The sequence below is a fragment of the Bufo bufo genome, chromosome 6 (assembly GCF_905171765.1).
Source record: "Bufo bufo chromosome 6, aBufBuf1.1, whole genome shotgun sequence".
Taxonomy (NCBI): domain Eukaryota; kingdom Metazoa; phylum Chordata; class Amphibia; order Anura; family Bufonidae; genus Bufo; species Bufo bufo.
Genome location: NC_053394.1, coordinates 36,549,676 through 36,566,942, shown reverse-complemented (window position 1 = coordinate 36,566,942; position 17,267 = coordinate 36,549,676).

Below are 17,267 nucleotides of genomic sequence, written 5' to 3'. Positions count from 1 at the left end.
TCCTGTATGGGGCAGCCACAAGGAGAAGTTATACTGTATGGGGCAGCCACAATGAGACGTTATCCTGTATGGGGCAGCCACAAGGAGACGTTATACTGTATGGGACACTGGGGCAGCCACAAGGAGACGTTATACTGTATGGGGGCAGCCACAAGGAGACGTTATACTGTATGGGGGCAGCCACAAGGAGATGTTATACTGTATGGGACACTGGGGCAGCCACAAGGAGACGTTATACTGCATGGGGGCAGCCACAAGGAGACGTTATACTGTATGGGGGCAGCAACAATGAGACGTTATCCTGTATGGGACACTGGGGCAGCCACAAGGAGACCTTATACTGTCTAGGGGCAGCTACAAGGAGACGTTATACTGTATGGGGGCAGCCACAAGGAGACCTTATACTGTCTGGGGGCAGCCACAAGGAGACGTTATACTGTATGGTAGCAGCCACAAGGAGACGTTATACTGTATGGTAGCAGCCACAAGGAGACGTTATACTGTATGGGGTACTGGGGCAGCCACAAGGAGACGTTATACTGTATGGGGGCAGCCACAAGGAGACGTTATACTGTATGGTAGCAGCCACAAGGAGACGTTATACTGTATGGGGTACTGGGGCAGCCACAAGGAGACGTTATACTGTATGGGGGCAGCCACAAGGAGACGTTATACTGTATGGTAGCAGCCACAAGGAGACGTTATACTGTATGGGGTACTGGGGTAGCCACAAGGAGACGTTATACTGTATGGGGGCAGCCACAAGGAGATGTTGTACTGTATGGGGGCAGCCACAAGGAGACGTTATACTGTATGGGGGCAGCTAGAATGAGACATTATACTGTATGGGTGTCACAGCTGAGGATGGGGAAAACCCTCAGCTGTGCGGTATCAGAAGATGGATGGTCAGAGCATGGCCAGGACAGGAATAAGGGAGAAGGTCACCTCCTACACATCCCTAATTCTGACCCTGTCTCCTAGCCATATGAGCCGACCCTGATGGTGGGAGGGCTCATACACTGGAACCTGATATTCCTGCTCGCCCTCAGGGTGGCCCTGGACTAGGAGCTGGGTAGACAGCCCGTTCCTCCTGGACACGGAGGAACAGGAGTCTAAAGTGGCCAAGCTACATAGAAAGGGGAACATAAACAGACATATGGCAGTGGCAGGTAAGTGAGACTAGTACCACACTTACCTGCCACAGACACACCACCTGGAACCCACGTGCAAGTGCTGCTGTCCACGAAGGACACCGCACACACAGACATCACACGGGATCCCAGGAAACCATATTCTGCAATAAACAAAGACCAAACAAACATCTACTAAACACCATACTTAAACTTATGACCACAAGGGTGGCCCCCCACTGGCAGATGGAAATACCAGGAGGGTTTCTCCAGCAAAGCATGGCTGAAGAACCCCTCAGTTTCAGATATCCAAAGAGGCTTTATAGCCCAAAGTGGCCACACCCACACAGACACACACAGGAAAGGGAATTAACCCTTCCAACACTAACAGGGAGTGAAACCACTTAAAGGGGAAGTGTCCAAATGCACATCACACTGTAGCTGTTACCGCAGGCAACGACATGGGTGGCAACCATGTCCTGGGAGTCAGCCAGAAGGCCGAGACACTGCCACCACATGTACACATACCAAACGCTGCCACGGGCAGCCACAGTAAAGGGAAGTGTCACAGTGCACACCAGACATACAAAGTGCATAACATACACACACACCTAACAGAGAGGTTGCTAGGTGCAACCGCATGCACATTGCCGCAAGCTGCCTAGCACCAGCTCAGGCTGCTCTACTGCGACAATACCCAACTACTTGTTGCCCGCGGCAACCACAAGTGAGGCTACAAACTAGCGGCCCTTACCTGTGGTTGAACAACTAAACCAGACCGCAGGCAACCGCATGCGGTAAAGGAGTCACGGCCATAACCATGGCTGTGACACTGGGGCAGCCACAATGAGACCTTATACTGTATGGGACACTGGGGCAGCCACAAGGAGACGTTATACTGTATGGGGGCAGCCACAATGAGACCTTATACTGTATGGGGCACTGGGGCAGCCACAAGGAGACGTTATACTGTATGGGGCACTGGGGCAGCCACAAGGAGACATTATACTGTATGAGAGCAGCCACAAGGAGACGTTATACTGTATGGGACACTGGGGCAGCCACAAGGAGACGTTATACTGTATGGGGGCAGCCTCAAGGAGACGTTATACTGTATGGGGGCAGCCACAAGGAGACGTTATACTGTATGGGACACTGGGGCAGCCACAAGGAGACGTTATACTGTATGGGGGCAGCCACAAGGAGACGTTATACTGTATGGGGGCAGCCACAAGGAGACGTTATACTGTATGGGGGAAGCCACAAGGAGACGTTATACTGTATGGGGGCAGCCTCAAGGAGACGTTATACTGTATGGGGGCAGCCACAATGAGACCTTATACTGTATGGGGCACTGGGGCAGCCACAAGGAGACGTTATACTGTATGGGGCACTGGGGCAGCCACAAGGAGACGTTATACTGTATGGGACACTGGGGCAGCCACAAGGAGACGTTATACTGTATGGGACACTGGGGCAGCCACAAGGAGACGTTATACTGTACGGGGGCAGCCACAATGAGACCTTATACTGTATGGGGCACTGGGGCAGCCACAAGGAGACGTTATACTGTATGGGGCACTGGGGCAGCCACAAGGAGACGTTATACTGTATGGGGCACTGGGGCAGCCACAAGGAGACGTTATACTGTATGGGACACTGGGGCAGCCACAAGGAGACGTTATACTTTATGGGGGCAGCCACAAGGAGACGTTATGCTGTATGGGAGCAGCCACAAGGAGACGTTATACTGTATGGGGGCAGCCTCAAGGAGACGTTATACTGTATGGGGGCAGCCTCAAGGAGACGTTATACTGTATGGGGGCAGCCACAAGGAGACGTTATACTGTATGGGACACTGGGGCAGCCACAAGGAGACGTTATACTGTATGGGGGCAGCCACAAGGAGACGTTATACTGTATGGGGGCAGCCACAAGGAGACGTTATAATGTATGGGGGCAGCCACAAGGAGATGTTATACTGTATGGGGGCAGCCACAAGGAGATGTTATACTGTATGGGAGCAGCCACAAGGAGACGTTATACTGTATGGGGGCAGCCTCAAGGAGACGTTATACTGTATGGGGGCAGCCACAAGGAGACGTTATACTGTATGGGACACTGGGGCAGCCACAAGGAGACGTTATACTGTATGGGGGCAGCCACAAGGAGACGTTATATTGTATGGGGGCAGCCACAAGGAGACGTTATACTGTATGGGGGCAGCCACAAGGAGATGTTATACTGTATGGGGGCAGCCACAAGGAGATGTTATACTGTATGGGACACTGAGGCAGCCACAAGGAGATGTTATACTGTATGGGAGCAGCCACAAGGAGACGTTATACTGTATGGGGGCAGCCTCAAGGAGACGTTATACTGTATGGGGGCAGCCACAAGGAGACGTTATACTGTATGGGACACTGGGGCAGCCACAAGGAGACATTATACTGTATGGGGGCAGCCACAAGGAGACGTTATATTGTATGGGGGCAGCCACAAGGAGACGTTATACTGTATGGGGGCAGCCACAAGGAGATGTTATACTGTATGGGGGCAGCCACAAGGAGATGTTATACTGTATGGGGGCAGCCACAATGAGACGTTATACTGTATAGGACACTGAGGCAGCCACAATGAGACGTTATACTGTATAGGACACTGGGGCAGCCACAAGGAGATGTTATACTGTATGGGGGCAGCCACAATGAGACGTTTTACTGTATGGGGCACTGGGGCAGCCACAAGGATACGTTTTACTGTATAGGATACTGGAGCAGCCACAATGAGAAGTGTAACGGATCACCTTCCGTTAATGGACGCTTCCTAGCTTGCGCCGAGGACCACAAGCACCGCACTGGACACCACAACCACCGCAGACTCCACAACCGCCGTAGCTTAACTGGAGCCGCTGCGTCTTCCTTCCACCCTGAATGAACCTCCAGCATTCAGGACCGTGTGGGAAAGATCTCTCCTCCAGGAGAGGGTATCAGGAACAAGAAGAAAGAGATTAAAGCTCCAGGGAATATGCAGAGCATAGCAATCCCCAGCGTGATACAGCAATTCCCTCCAGTAACGAGACAAGGCTACGTTTTGAGGGATCAAGAAGAACATGAACACTTTATTGAGGGCTACCCGCCCGTATTTATGCAGGTCCCCATCTGGTGTACACGCCCCTAGGGGACCAGAAGGAGGACTGTGAGACAGGACAGATACGTAGCACTCAGGATACACAGACACAACACATCCCCACAATGCATCATGGTTTCCTCCTCTCTGCCCTGGAGACACCCGAAGAGCAATTCAATTATCTCTCAGGACAAAGGGAAATCACCAATACACATGTGGGAACAACAGGGCAGGATTCACCACCCAAACACACAATGTCACACCCTCCCAGCAAACACAGACATTTAACCTATTCCCAGATAGCTCAAGTCTGAGGGCATATCATTAGGGGAATGCCGCTCAGAGTACACAAATACAATAAAATTAGCTATCTGGGTGCCATTTTTTAATCCATACGGATGGGTCTGTCACAAATTCCAACCGCGTTCGGTCCTATTAACAGTCCAGACATGCGGCATAGTTCTGTTACACTGTTCTTGAAGGGTAATATGTCCCGGGGCCATAGTCGTAGGGCAGGAGGCTAGCCATAAGTTTTCTACAATGCCCAGCGGCAAATGGCAGTTTGTCAAAAGAAGTTATACTGTATAGAACACTGGGGCAGCCACAATGAGACGTTATACTGTATGGGGCATTATGGGGCACTGGGGCACCCACAATGAGACCTTATACTGTATGGGGCACTGTGGCAGCCACAATGAGACGTTAAACTGTATGAGGCACTGGGGCAGCCACAAGGAGACGTTATATTGTATGGGGGAAGCCACAAGGAGACGTTATACTGTATGGGGGCAGCCACAAGGAGACGTTATACTGTATGGGGCAGCCACAAGGAGACGTTATACTGTATGGGGGCAGCCACAAGGAGATGTTATACTGTATGGGGGCAGCCACAATGAGACCTTATACTGTATGGGGCACTGGGGCAGCCACAATGAGACCTTATACTGTATGGGGCACTGGGGCAGCCACAATAAGATGTTATACTGTCTGGGGCAGCCACAAGGAGGCGTTATAATGTATGTGGGCAGCCACAAGGAGACGTTATACTGTATGGGGCAGCCACAAGGAGGCGTTATACTGTATGGGGCAGCCACAAGGAGGCGTTATAATGTATGTGGGCAGCCACAAGGAGACGTTATACTGTATGGGGCAGCCACAAGGAGGCGTTATACTGTATGGGGGCAGCCACAAGGAGACGTTATACTGTATGGGGGCAGCCACAAGGAGACGTTATACTGTATAGGACACTGGGGCAGCCACAATGAGACGTTATACTGTATAGGACACTAGGGCAGCCACAAGGAGACGTTATACTGTATGGGGGCAGCCACAATGAGACCTTATACTGTATGGGGCAGCCACAATGAGATGTTATACTGTATGGGGCAGGCACAAGAAGACGTTATACTGTATGGGGCACTGGGGCAGCCACAAGGAGATGTTATACTGTATGGGGGCAGCCACAAGGAGATGTTATACTGTATGGGGTCAGCCACAAGGAGATGTTATACTGTATAGGACACTGGGGCAGCCACAAGAAGATGTTATACTGTATGGGGGCAGCCACAAGGAGATGTTATACTGTATGGGGGCAGCCACAAGGAGACGTTATACTGTATGGGGGCAGCCACAAGGAGACGTTATGCTGTATGGGGGCAACCACAAGAAGACGTTATACTGTATGGGGGCCACATGGAGATATACTGTATGGGACACTGGGGCAGCCACAAGGAGGCATTATACTATATGGGGCAGCCACAAGGAGGTGTTATACTGTATGGGGGAAGCCACAAGGAGACGTTATACTGTATGGGGCAGCCACAAGGAGGCGTTATACTGTATAGGACACTGGGGCAGCCACAATGAGACGTTATACTGTATAGGACACTGGGGCAGCCACAAGGAGACGTTATACTGTATGGGGGCAGCCACAAGGAGACGTTATGCTGTATGGGGGCAGCCACAAGGAGACGTTATACTGTATGGGGGCAGCCACAAGGAGACGTAATACTGTATGGGGGCAGCCACAAGGAGACCTTATACTGTATGGGGCAGCCACAAGGAGGCGTTATACTGTATGGGGGCAGCCACAAGGAGACGTTATACTGTATGGGGGCAGCCACAAGGAGACGTTATACTGTATAGGACACTGGGGCAGCCACAATGAGACGTTATACTGTATAGGAAACTGGGGCAGCCACAAGGAGATGTTATACTGTATGGGGCACTAGGGCAGCCACAATGAGATGTTATACTGACTGGGGCAGCCACAAGTTGACGTTATACTGTATGGGGCACTGGGGCAGCCACAAGGAGATGTTATACTGTATGGGGTCAGCCACAAGTAGATGTTATACTGTATAGGACACTGGGGCAGCCACAAGGAGATGTTATACTGTATGGGGGCAGCCACAAGGAGATTTTATACTGTATGGGGGCAGCCACAATGAGACCTTATACTGTATGGGGCAGCCACAATGAGACCTTATACTGTATGGGGCACTGGGGCAGCCACAATGAGACCTTATACTGTATGGGGCACTGGGGCAGCCACAAGGAGACGTTATACTGTATAGGACACTGGGGCAGCCACAAGGAGATGTTATACTGTATGGGGGCAGTAACAAGGAGATGTTATACTGTATGGGGGCAGCCACAATGAGACGTTATACTATATGGGGCACTGGGGCAGCCACAATGAGACGTTATACTGTATGGGGCACTGGGGCAGCCACAATGAGACGTTATAATGTATGGGGCACTGGGGCAGCCACAAGGAGACATTATACTGTATGGGACACTGGGGCAGCCACAAGGAGATGTTATACTGTATGGGGGCAGCCACAAGGAGACGTTATACTGTATGGGACACTTGGGCAGCCACAATGAGACGTTATACTGTATGGGGGCAGCCACAAGGAGACGTTATACTGTATAGGACACGGGCAGCCACAATGAGACGTTATACTGTATGGGGGCAGCCACAAGGAGACGTTATGCTGTATGCGGGCAACCACAAGAAGACGTTATACTGTATGGGGGCCACATGGAGATATACTGTATGGGACACTGGGGCAGCCACAAGGAGACATTATACTATATGGGGCAGCCACAAGGAGGCGTTATACTGTATGGGTCAGCCACAAGGAGGCTTTATACTGTATGGGGGCAGCCACAAGTAGACGTTATACTGTATGGGGGCAGCCACAAGGAGACGTTATACTGTATGGGGGGCAGCCACAATGAGAAGTTATACTGTATAGGACACTGGGGCAGCCACAATGAGAAGTTATACTGTATAGGACACTGGGGCAGCCACAATGAGACCTTATACTGTATGGGGCACTAGGGCAGCCACAATGAGATGTTATACTGTATGGGGCACTGGGGCAGCCACAAGGAGACGTTATACTGTATGGGGCACTGGGGCAGCCACAAGGAGATGTTATGCTGTATGGGGGCAGCCACAAGGAGATGTTATACTGTATGGGGGAAGCCACAATGAGACCTTATACTGTATGGGGCAGCCACAATGAGACCTTATACTGTATGGGGCACTGGGGCAGCCACAAGGAGACGTTATACTGTATCGGACACTGGGGCAGCCACAATGAGACGTTATACTGTATAGGACACTGGGGCAGCCACAAGGAGACGTTATACTGTATGGGGGCAGCCACAAGGAGACGTTATACTGTATGGGGCACTGGGGCAGCCACAATGAGACGTTATACTATATGGGGCACTGGGGCAGCCACAATGAGACGTTATACTGTATGGGGCACTGGGGCAGCCACAAGGAGACGTTATACTGTATGGGGGCAGCCACAAGGAGACGTTATACTGTATGGGACACTGGGGCAGCCACAAGGAGACGTTATACTGTATGGGGGCAGCCACAAGGAGACGTTATACTGTATAGGACACGGGCAGCCACAAGGAGACGTTATACTGTATGGGGGCAGCCACAAGGAGACGTTATACTGTATGGGACACTGGGGCAGCCACAAGGAGACGTTATACTGTATAGTGGCAGCCACAAGGAGACGTTATACTGTATAGGACACGGGCAGCCACAAGGAGACGTTATAATGTATGGGGGCAGCCACAAGGAGACGTTATGCTGTATGGGGGCAGCCACAAGGAGACGTTATACTGTATGGGGGCAGCCACAAGGAGACGTTATACTGTATGGGGGCAGCCACAAGGAGACCTTATACTGTATGGGGCACTGGGGCAGCCACAAGGAGACCTTATACTGTATGGGGCACTGGGGCAGCCACAAGGAGACCTTATACTGTATGGGGGCAGCCACAAGGAGACGTTATACTGTATGGGACACTGGGGCAGCCACAAGGAGACGTTATACTGTATGGGGGCAGCCACAAGGAGACGTTATACTGTATGGGACACTGGGGCAGCCACAAGGAGACGTTATGCTGTATGGGGGCAGCCACAAGGAGACGTTATACTGTATGGGGGCAGCCACAAGGAGACGTTATACTGTATAGGACACTGGGGCAGCCACAATGAGACGTTATACTGTATAGGACACTGGGGCAGCCACAATGAGACGTTATACTGTATGGGGCACTGGGGCAGCCACAAGGAGCCGTTATACTGTATGGGGGCAGCCACAAGGAGACGTTATACTGTATGGGACACGGGTAGCCACAAGGAGACGTTATACTGTATGGGGGCAGCCACAAGGAGACGTTATACTGTATGGGACACTGGGGCAGCCACAAGGAGACATTATACTGTATGGGGGCAGCCACAAGGAGACGCTATACTGTATGGGGGCCACATGGAGATATTATATTGTATGGGAAACTGGGGCAGCCACAAGGAGACATTATACTATATGGGGCAGCCACAAGGAGGCGTTATACTGTATGGGGGCAGCCACAAGGAGACATTATACTGTATGGGGGCAGCCACAAGGAGACGTTATACTGTATGGGGGCAGCCACAAGAAGACGCTATACTGTATGGGGGCAGCCACAAGGAGACGTTATACTGTATGGGGCACTGGGGCAGCCACAAGGAGACGTTATACTGTATGGGACACTGGGGCAGCCACAAGGAGACATTATACTGTATGGGGGCAGACACAAGAAGACGTTATACTGTATGGGGGCAGCCACAAGGAGACGTTATACTGTATAGGACACTGGGGCAGCCACAGGGAGACGTTATACTGTATAGGACACTGGGGCAGCCACAATGAGACGTTATACTGTATGGGGCACTGGGGCAGCCACAAGGAGACGTTATACTGTATGGGGGCAGCCACAAGGAGACGTTATACTGTATGGGACACGGGCAGCCACAATGAGATGTTATACTGTATGGGGGCAGCCACAAGGAGACGTTATACTGTATGGTACACTGGGGCAGCCTCAAGGAGACATTATACTGTATGGGGCAGCCACAAGGATTCATTATACTGTATGGGGGCCACATGGAGATATTATACTGTATGGGAAACTGGGGCAGCCACAAGGAGACATTATACTATATGGGGCAGCCACAAGGAGGCATTATACTGTATGGGGGCAGCCACAAGGAGACATTAAACTGTATGGGGTCAGCCACAAGGTGACCTTATACTGTATGGGGGCAGCCACAAGGAGACGTTATACTGTATGGGACACTGGGGCAGCCACAAGGAGACGTTATACTGTATAGGGGCAGCCACAAGGAGACGTTATACTGTATGGGACACTGGGGCAGCCACAAGGAGACGTTATACTGTATGGGGGCAGCCACAAGGAGACGTTATACTGTATGGGGGCAGCCACAAGGAGATGTTATACTGTATGGGGGCAGCCACAAGGAGACCTTATACTGTATAGGTCACTGGGGCAGCCACAATGAGACGTTATACTGTATGGGGCACTGGGGCAGCCACAAGGAGACGTAATACTGTATGGGGCACTGGGGCAGCCACAAGGAGATGTTATACTGTATGGGGGCAGCCACAAGGAGACGTTATACTGTATGGGGGCAGCCACAAGGAGACGTTATACTGTATGGGACACGGGCAGCCACAAGGAGACGTTATACTGTATGGGGGCAGCCACAAGGAGACGTTATACTGTATGGGACACTGGGGAAGCCACAAGGAGACGTTATACTGTATGGGGGCAGCCACAAGGAGACGTTATACTGTATGGGGGCCACATGGAGTTATTATACTTTATGGGAAACTGGGGCAGCCACAGGGAGACATTATACTATATGGGGCAGCCACAAGGAGGCGTTATACTGTATGGGGGCAGCCACAAGGAGACATCATACTGTATGGGGGCAGCCACAAGGAGACGTTATACTGTATGGGGGCAGCCACAAGAAGACGTTTTACTGTATGGGGCACTGGGGCAGCCACAAGGATACATAATACTGTATGGGGGCAGACACAAGGAGACGTTATACTGTATAGGACACTGGGGCAGCCACAGGGAGACGTTATACTGTATGGGGGCAGCCACAAGGAGACGTTATACTGTATGGGGGCAGCCACAAGGAGATGTTATACTGTATGGGGGAAGCCACAAGGAGACGTTATACTGTATAGGACACTGGGGCAGCCACAATGAGACGTTATACTGTATGGGGCACTGGGGTAGCCACAAGGAGACGTTATACTGTATGGGACACTGGGGCAGCCACAAGGAGACATTATACTGTATGGGGGCAGCCACAAGGAGACGTTATACTGTATGGGGGCCACATGGAGATATTATACTGTATGGGAAACTGGGGCAGCCACAAGGAGACATTATACTATATGGGGCAGCCACAAGGAGGCGTTATACTGTATGGGGCAGCCACAAGGAGACATTATACTGTATGGGGTCAGCCACAAGGAGACGTTATACTGTATGGGGGCAGCCACAAGAAGACGTTATACTGTATGGGGGCAGCCACAAGGAGACGTTATACTGTATGGGGCACTGTAGCAGCCACAAGGAGACATTATACTGTATGGGGGCAGCCACAAGGAGACGTTATACTGTATGGAGGCAGCCACAAGGAGACGTTATACCGTATGGGGGAAGCCACAAGGAGACGTTATACTGTATGGGGCACTGGGGCGGCCACAAGGAGATGTTATACTGTATGGGGGCAGCCACAAGGAGACGTTATACTGTATGGGGCACTGGGGCAGCCACAAGGAGACGTTATTCTGTATGGGACACTGGGGCAGCCACAAGGAGACGTTATACTGTCTGGGGTCAGCCACAAGGAGATGTTATACTGTATGGGACACTGGGTTAGCCACAAGGAGACGTTATACTGTATGGGGCACTGGGGCAGCCACTGGGAGATGTTATACTGTATGGGGCATCCACAAGGAGACGTTATACTGTATGGGGGCAGCCACAAGGAGATGTTATACTGTATGGGGGCAGCAACAAGGAGACGTTATACTGTATGGGGCAGCCACATGGAGATATTATACTGTATGGGACACTGGGGCAGCCACAAGGAGACATTATACTATATGGGGCAGCCACAAGGAGACGTTATACTGTATGGGGGCAGCCACAAGGAGACGTTATACTGTATGGGGCACTGAGGCAGCCACAAGGAGACGTTATACTGTATCGGACACTGGGGCAGCCACAATGAGACGTTATTCTGTATGGGACACTGGGGCAGCCACAAGATGACGTTATACTGTCTGGGGTCAGCCACAAGGAGATGTTATACTGTATGGGGCACTGGGGCAGCCACAGGGAGATGTTATACTGTATGGGGGCAGCCACAAGGAGATGTTATACTGTATAAGGGCAGCAACAAGGAGACGTTATACTGTAAGGGGGCCACATGGAGATATTATCCTGTATGGGACCCTGGGGCAGCCACAAGGAGACATTATACTATATGGGGCAGCCACAAGGATACGTTATACTGTATGGGGGCAGCCACAAGGAGACGTTATACTGTATGGGGCACTGGGGCAGCCACAAGGACGATATACTGTATGGGTCACTGGGGCAGCCACAATGAGACCTTATACTGTATGGGGCACTGGGGCCGCCACAATGAGACGTTATACTTTATGGGGCACTGGGGCAGCCACAAGGAGACGTTATACTGTATGGGGGCTACAAGGAGACGTTATACTGTATGGCGGCCACATGGAGATATACTTTATGGGGGCCACATGGAGATATTATACTGTTTGGGGGCCACATGGAGATGATATATTCTATGGGGGCTACAAGGACATGTACTGTATGAGGGGCACAAGGACATATTCTGTATGAGGGGCACAAGGAGACATTATATACTGTATGGGCAGGCAGCAGGGCACAAGGAGACATTATATACTATATGGGGAGTATATACACTGCTCAAAAAAATAAAGGGAACACTTAAACAACACAATGTAACTCCAAGTCAATCTCACTTCTGTGAAATCAAACTGTCCACTTAGGAAGCAACACTGAGTGACAATCAATTTCACATGCTGTTGTGCAAATGGGATAGACAACAGGTGGAAATTATAGGCAATTAGCAAAACACCCCCAGAGTGGTTCTGCAGGTGGTGACCACAGACCACTTCTCAGTTCCTATGCTTCCTGGCTGATGTTTTTGTCACTTTTGAATGCTGGCGGTGCTTTCACTCTAGTGGTAGCATGAGACGGAGTCTACAACCCACACAAGTGGCTCAGGTAGTGCAGCTTATCCAGGATGGCACATCAATGCGAGCTGTGGCAAGAAGGTTTGCTGTGTCTGTCAGCGTAGTGTCCAGAGCATGGAGGCGCTACCAGGAGACAGGCCAGTACATCAGGAGACGTGGAGGAGGCCGTAGGAGGGCAACAACCCAGCAGCAGGACCGCTACCTCCGCCTTTGTGCAAGGAGGAACAGGAGGAGCACTGCCAGAGCCCTGCAAAATGACATCCAGCAGGCCACAAATGTGCATGTGTCTGCTCAAACGGTCAGAAACAGACTCCATGAGGGTGATATGAGGGCCCGACGTCCACAGGTGGAGGTTGTGCTTACAGCCCAACACCGTGCAGGACGTTTGGCATTTGCCAGAGAACACCAAGATTGGCAAATTCACCACTGGCGCCCTGTGCTCTTCACAGATGAAAGCAGGTTCACACTGAGCACATATGACAGACGTGACAGAGTCTGGAGACGCCGTGGAGAACGTTCTGCTGCCTGCAACATCCTCCAGCATGACCGGTTTGGCATTGGGTCAGTAATGGTGTGGGGTGGCATTTCTTTGGAGGGCCGCACAGCCCTCCATGTGCTCGCCAGAGGTAGCCTGACTGCCATTAGGTACCGAGATGAGATCCTCAGACCCCTTGTGAGACCATATACTGGTGCGCTTGGCCCTGGGTTCCTCCTAATGCAAGACAATGCTAGACCTCATGTGGCTGGAGTGTGTCAGCAGTTCCTGCAAGATGAAGGCATTGATGCTATGGACTGGCCCGCCCGTTCCCCAGACCTGAATCCAATTGAGCACATCTGGGACATCATGTCTCGCTCTATCCACCAACGTCACGTTGCACCACAGACTGTCCAGGAGTTGGCAGATGCTTTAGTCCAGGTCTGGGAGGAGATCCCTTTAGGAGACCGTTCGCCACCTCATCAGGAGCATGCACAGGCGTTGTAGGGAGGTCATACAGGCACGTGGAGGCCACACACACTACTGAGCCTCATTTTGACTTGTTTTAAGGACATGACATCAAAGTTGGATCAGCCTGTAGTGTGTTTTTCCACTTTAATTTTGAGTGTGACTCCAAATCCAGACCTCCATGGGCTGAAAAATTTGATTTCCATTTTTTTATTTTTGTGTGATTTTGTTGTCAGCACATTCAACTATGTAAAGAACAAAGTATTTCAGAAGAATATTTAATTAACTCAGATCTAGGATGTGTTTTTTTTGTGTTCCCTTTATTTTTTTGAGCAGTGTATATTAAGTACCCCTTGAAAAAGCTGTACGCAAAACTTGCGTTGGGGAGTGGACCGGTGGTGTTGCTGTACGGTATACTATAACTGCTTGGTCAGTATTTTCTATGTGCTTGTTATAATTCTATTTACCCTATTGCCTCAGTTAGCCACTTGTGGTGTGTATTATCACCCCCAATTCTGGTATCTGTTGTACAATTTATGTATATAGGTTAAATCATGCAAATCTGGAGCCATAGTGTGTAGGTATGACATACCTTCCTACGAATGACCAATCAGGAAGCTTTTTTGCACATGCACTTTATTTATATGTACCGGCAGTTCACCATCGGTACTCTTGGTTTTTAATATGTATTGTGACCTGTATTAAATGTCATTGTGTGACTTGTGTCAATCATGTGTTTTTCTGTGATTTTCTAATAAAAATTATGCTATTTTTGGATTACTTTGGTACCACTAGTGTTATTTGTACTGTATTGACCCACTCCTTTTGGTCGGTTTATATACTATATGGTCTGGCTGCTCGGCAGGCAGTGGGCCACAAGAGTCACTATACTGCATGGGGCCACCAGGAGACATTATACTGTCTGGATTTAGGAACTATACTGTTAGGGGGCCACAAGGTGACATTATACTGTATGGGACAACAATTTGTAACCCCCTCCGCCATCAGTATAATAATGTCTTGTGGCCCCCCATACAGTAATGTCCACTTGTTGCTCCTGTATGGGGGCAACAGGGAAACATTATAGTTTATCAAGTGCCATCACCATGTGCAGTGCAGCTTGCAGGCAGGACCAGGGCCGCAGAAGACATAGACAGTACAACCTTTATTTCTGACACCTGGGCCGTCAGGGTCTCTCACTCCTCTTCCCCCACCTTGGCTTGGACACGGACTGCTGCCTGACTTTGCGCGCCTCGCTCCTGTGCTCGACCAGTGGGCGGAGACTTGAATATGGGAGCGAGGGGGAGCCGGGGGAAGGAAGTAATATGTACGGTACGCATATGCAAGGGCGGGCTGACACAGATTTAGGGTCCATTCACACGTCCGTGTATGTTTTGCGGATCAGCAAAACACGGACAGTGGCAATGTGCGTTCCGCATTTTGCGGACCGCACATTGCCGGCACTAATAGAATATGCCTGTTCTTGTCCGCTATTGCGGACAAGAATAGGACATGTTCTATTTTTTTGGGATCGGAATTGCGGAATAGAAATGAATGGGTCTGCGGAATTGCGGATGTGTGAATGGAGCCTTAGGAGCGGTCAGCACGCATATGACTGCTCCTATGACATCACCAAATACCGCGTTTTTTTGGAAACAGAGATATCGCCATATCTTAATACCGCGGTATATTGTTGACACCGGTTTACAGCTCAACCCTACTCTCTGCGCTGTGATCCGCTGCAGAATGTCTCCATTCATTTCAATGGGGGATGTAGAAATCTGCAACAAAAAACGGCATGATAAAATCTGCAAAAATAGCTAAATAGATTGCTCCTCGAGGTAGCGGTGTAATGTGCTGTACTGTACAGGTGCAATGAAGGATGCATTCAGGGCAATAATCATGTGACTTACCTACATCTCTGCCATCTTGATGCCCGCTGTTTACAAACCGAATCCATGGATCAAAAGGAAACCGTGCTCCGGTAAGGCTACATTCGCACAACCGCATGACCGTTTTAAAAACAATGGTAGTCTATGGCGTTTATTAAAAAAAAATAGGACGTCCTATTTTGTCAGTTTTCAATAGAATTGAAGGGGACTGTTTTTTAACATCCATTTTTTCATGTGAAGATATGATTGACTTGATTTCAGGGTAAGGCCTCATGCACACGACCGTAGCTGGTCCGTGCCCGTATTGCGGCTCTCTTGAATGTGTCCACAATGCGGAATGTGCGGTGCCGAACGGAGACACGGATCGGAAGCACTACAGAGTGTTTCCGTGGGTTTTCTGACCATGCCTCCGCACCGCAAAAAAGTAGTGCACGCACCTCATTTTTGCGGTGCAGACCGCAGACGTCGGACACACTGTCTGTTCTTGTGCATTGCGGACTGTAATTTGCACATTGAAAAACTGCAAATGTGTACATATGGTCTTACCCAAAGTTCATACATGGCCGATATAATTTAATAATAAAATTATTTTTGTAAACTATAATATTAGGCTTTTTCTTAGATACTACTTAGAACTTAAAGGGAACCTGTCACCGGAATTTGATGTATATAGCTGAGGACATGAGTTGCTAGATGGCCGCTAGCACATCCGCAATACCCAGTCCCCATAGCTCTGTGTGCTTTTATTGTGGAAAAAAAACGATTTGATCGATATGCAAATTACCCTGAAATGTGTCGTGTACCTGAGATGAGTATAGCGTGAAGGAGCCCAGCACCGCCCCGCATCCTCAGAGTCTCCTCCTTTCTCCCCGACGTCAGACAGCCAGAGCGCCGTAATCTCGCGATGCGCGAGCTAGCGCATGCGCAGTGTCCTCATAGTGTTCCTTCCCTGTGCTGGCATCAGCCTCAGGGAAGGACAGCGCGTGCGCTAGCTCGCGCATCGCGAGATTACGGCGCTCTGGCTGTCTGACGTCCATTTGCATATGGATTAAATCGTTTTTTTTCCCACAATAAAAGCACACAGAGCTATGGGGACTGGGTATTGCGGATGTGCTAGCAGCCATCTAGCAACCCATGTCCTCAGCTCTATACATCAAATTCCGGTGACAGGTTCCCTTTAAACCATATTTATTAGGATACAATTTCTGAAATTCCTGAACATTTTTTAAATTCCTGGAAGTATATATGTAATGCAGTATGCATTTAACTGGAAAACCCTGTTATACACTTAAAAGAGGAAAAGAAAGATGCAGGGAACCTCTCCTCCTATGTATCAATCCTGTAAGACAATACAACACATAAGGAGCTGCCTCTTTTCTGTTATACACTTAATTGTAAGAAATCTATGAATTTGTTAGAAAAGTTCTGCACGTCCTAGAAAAGCAGAGAATCGTGCAAGTCTAAATGGGAATGAAAAAAAACAAGTAAAAAGTGTAGCCGCTATATTCAGTGCTTGT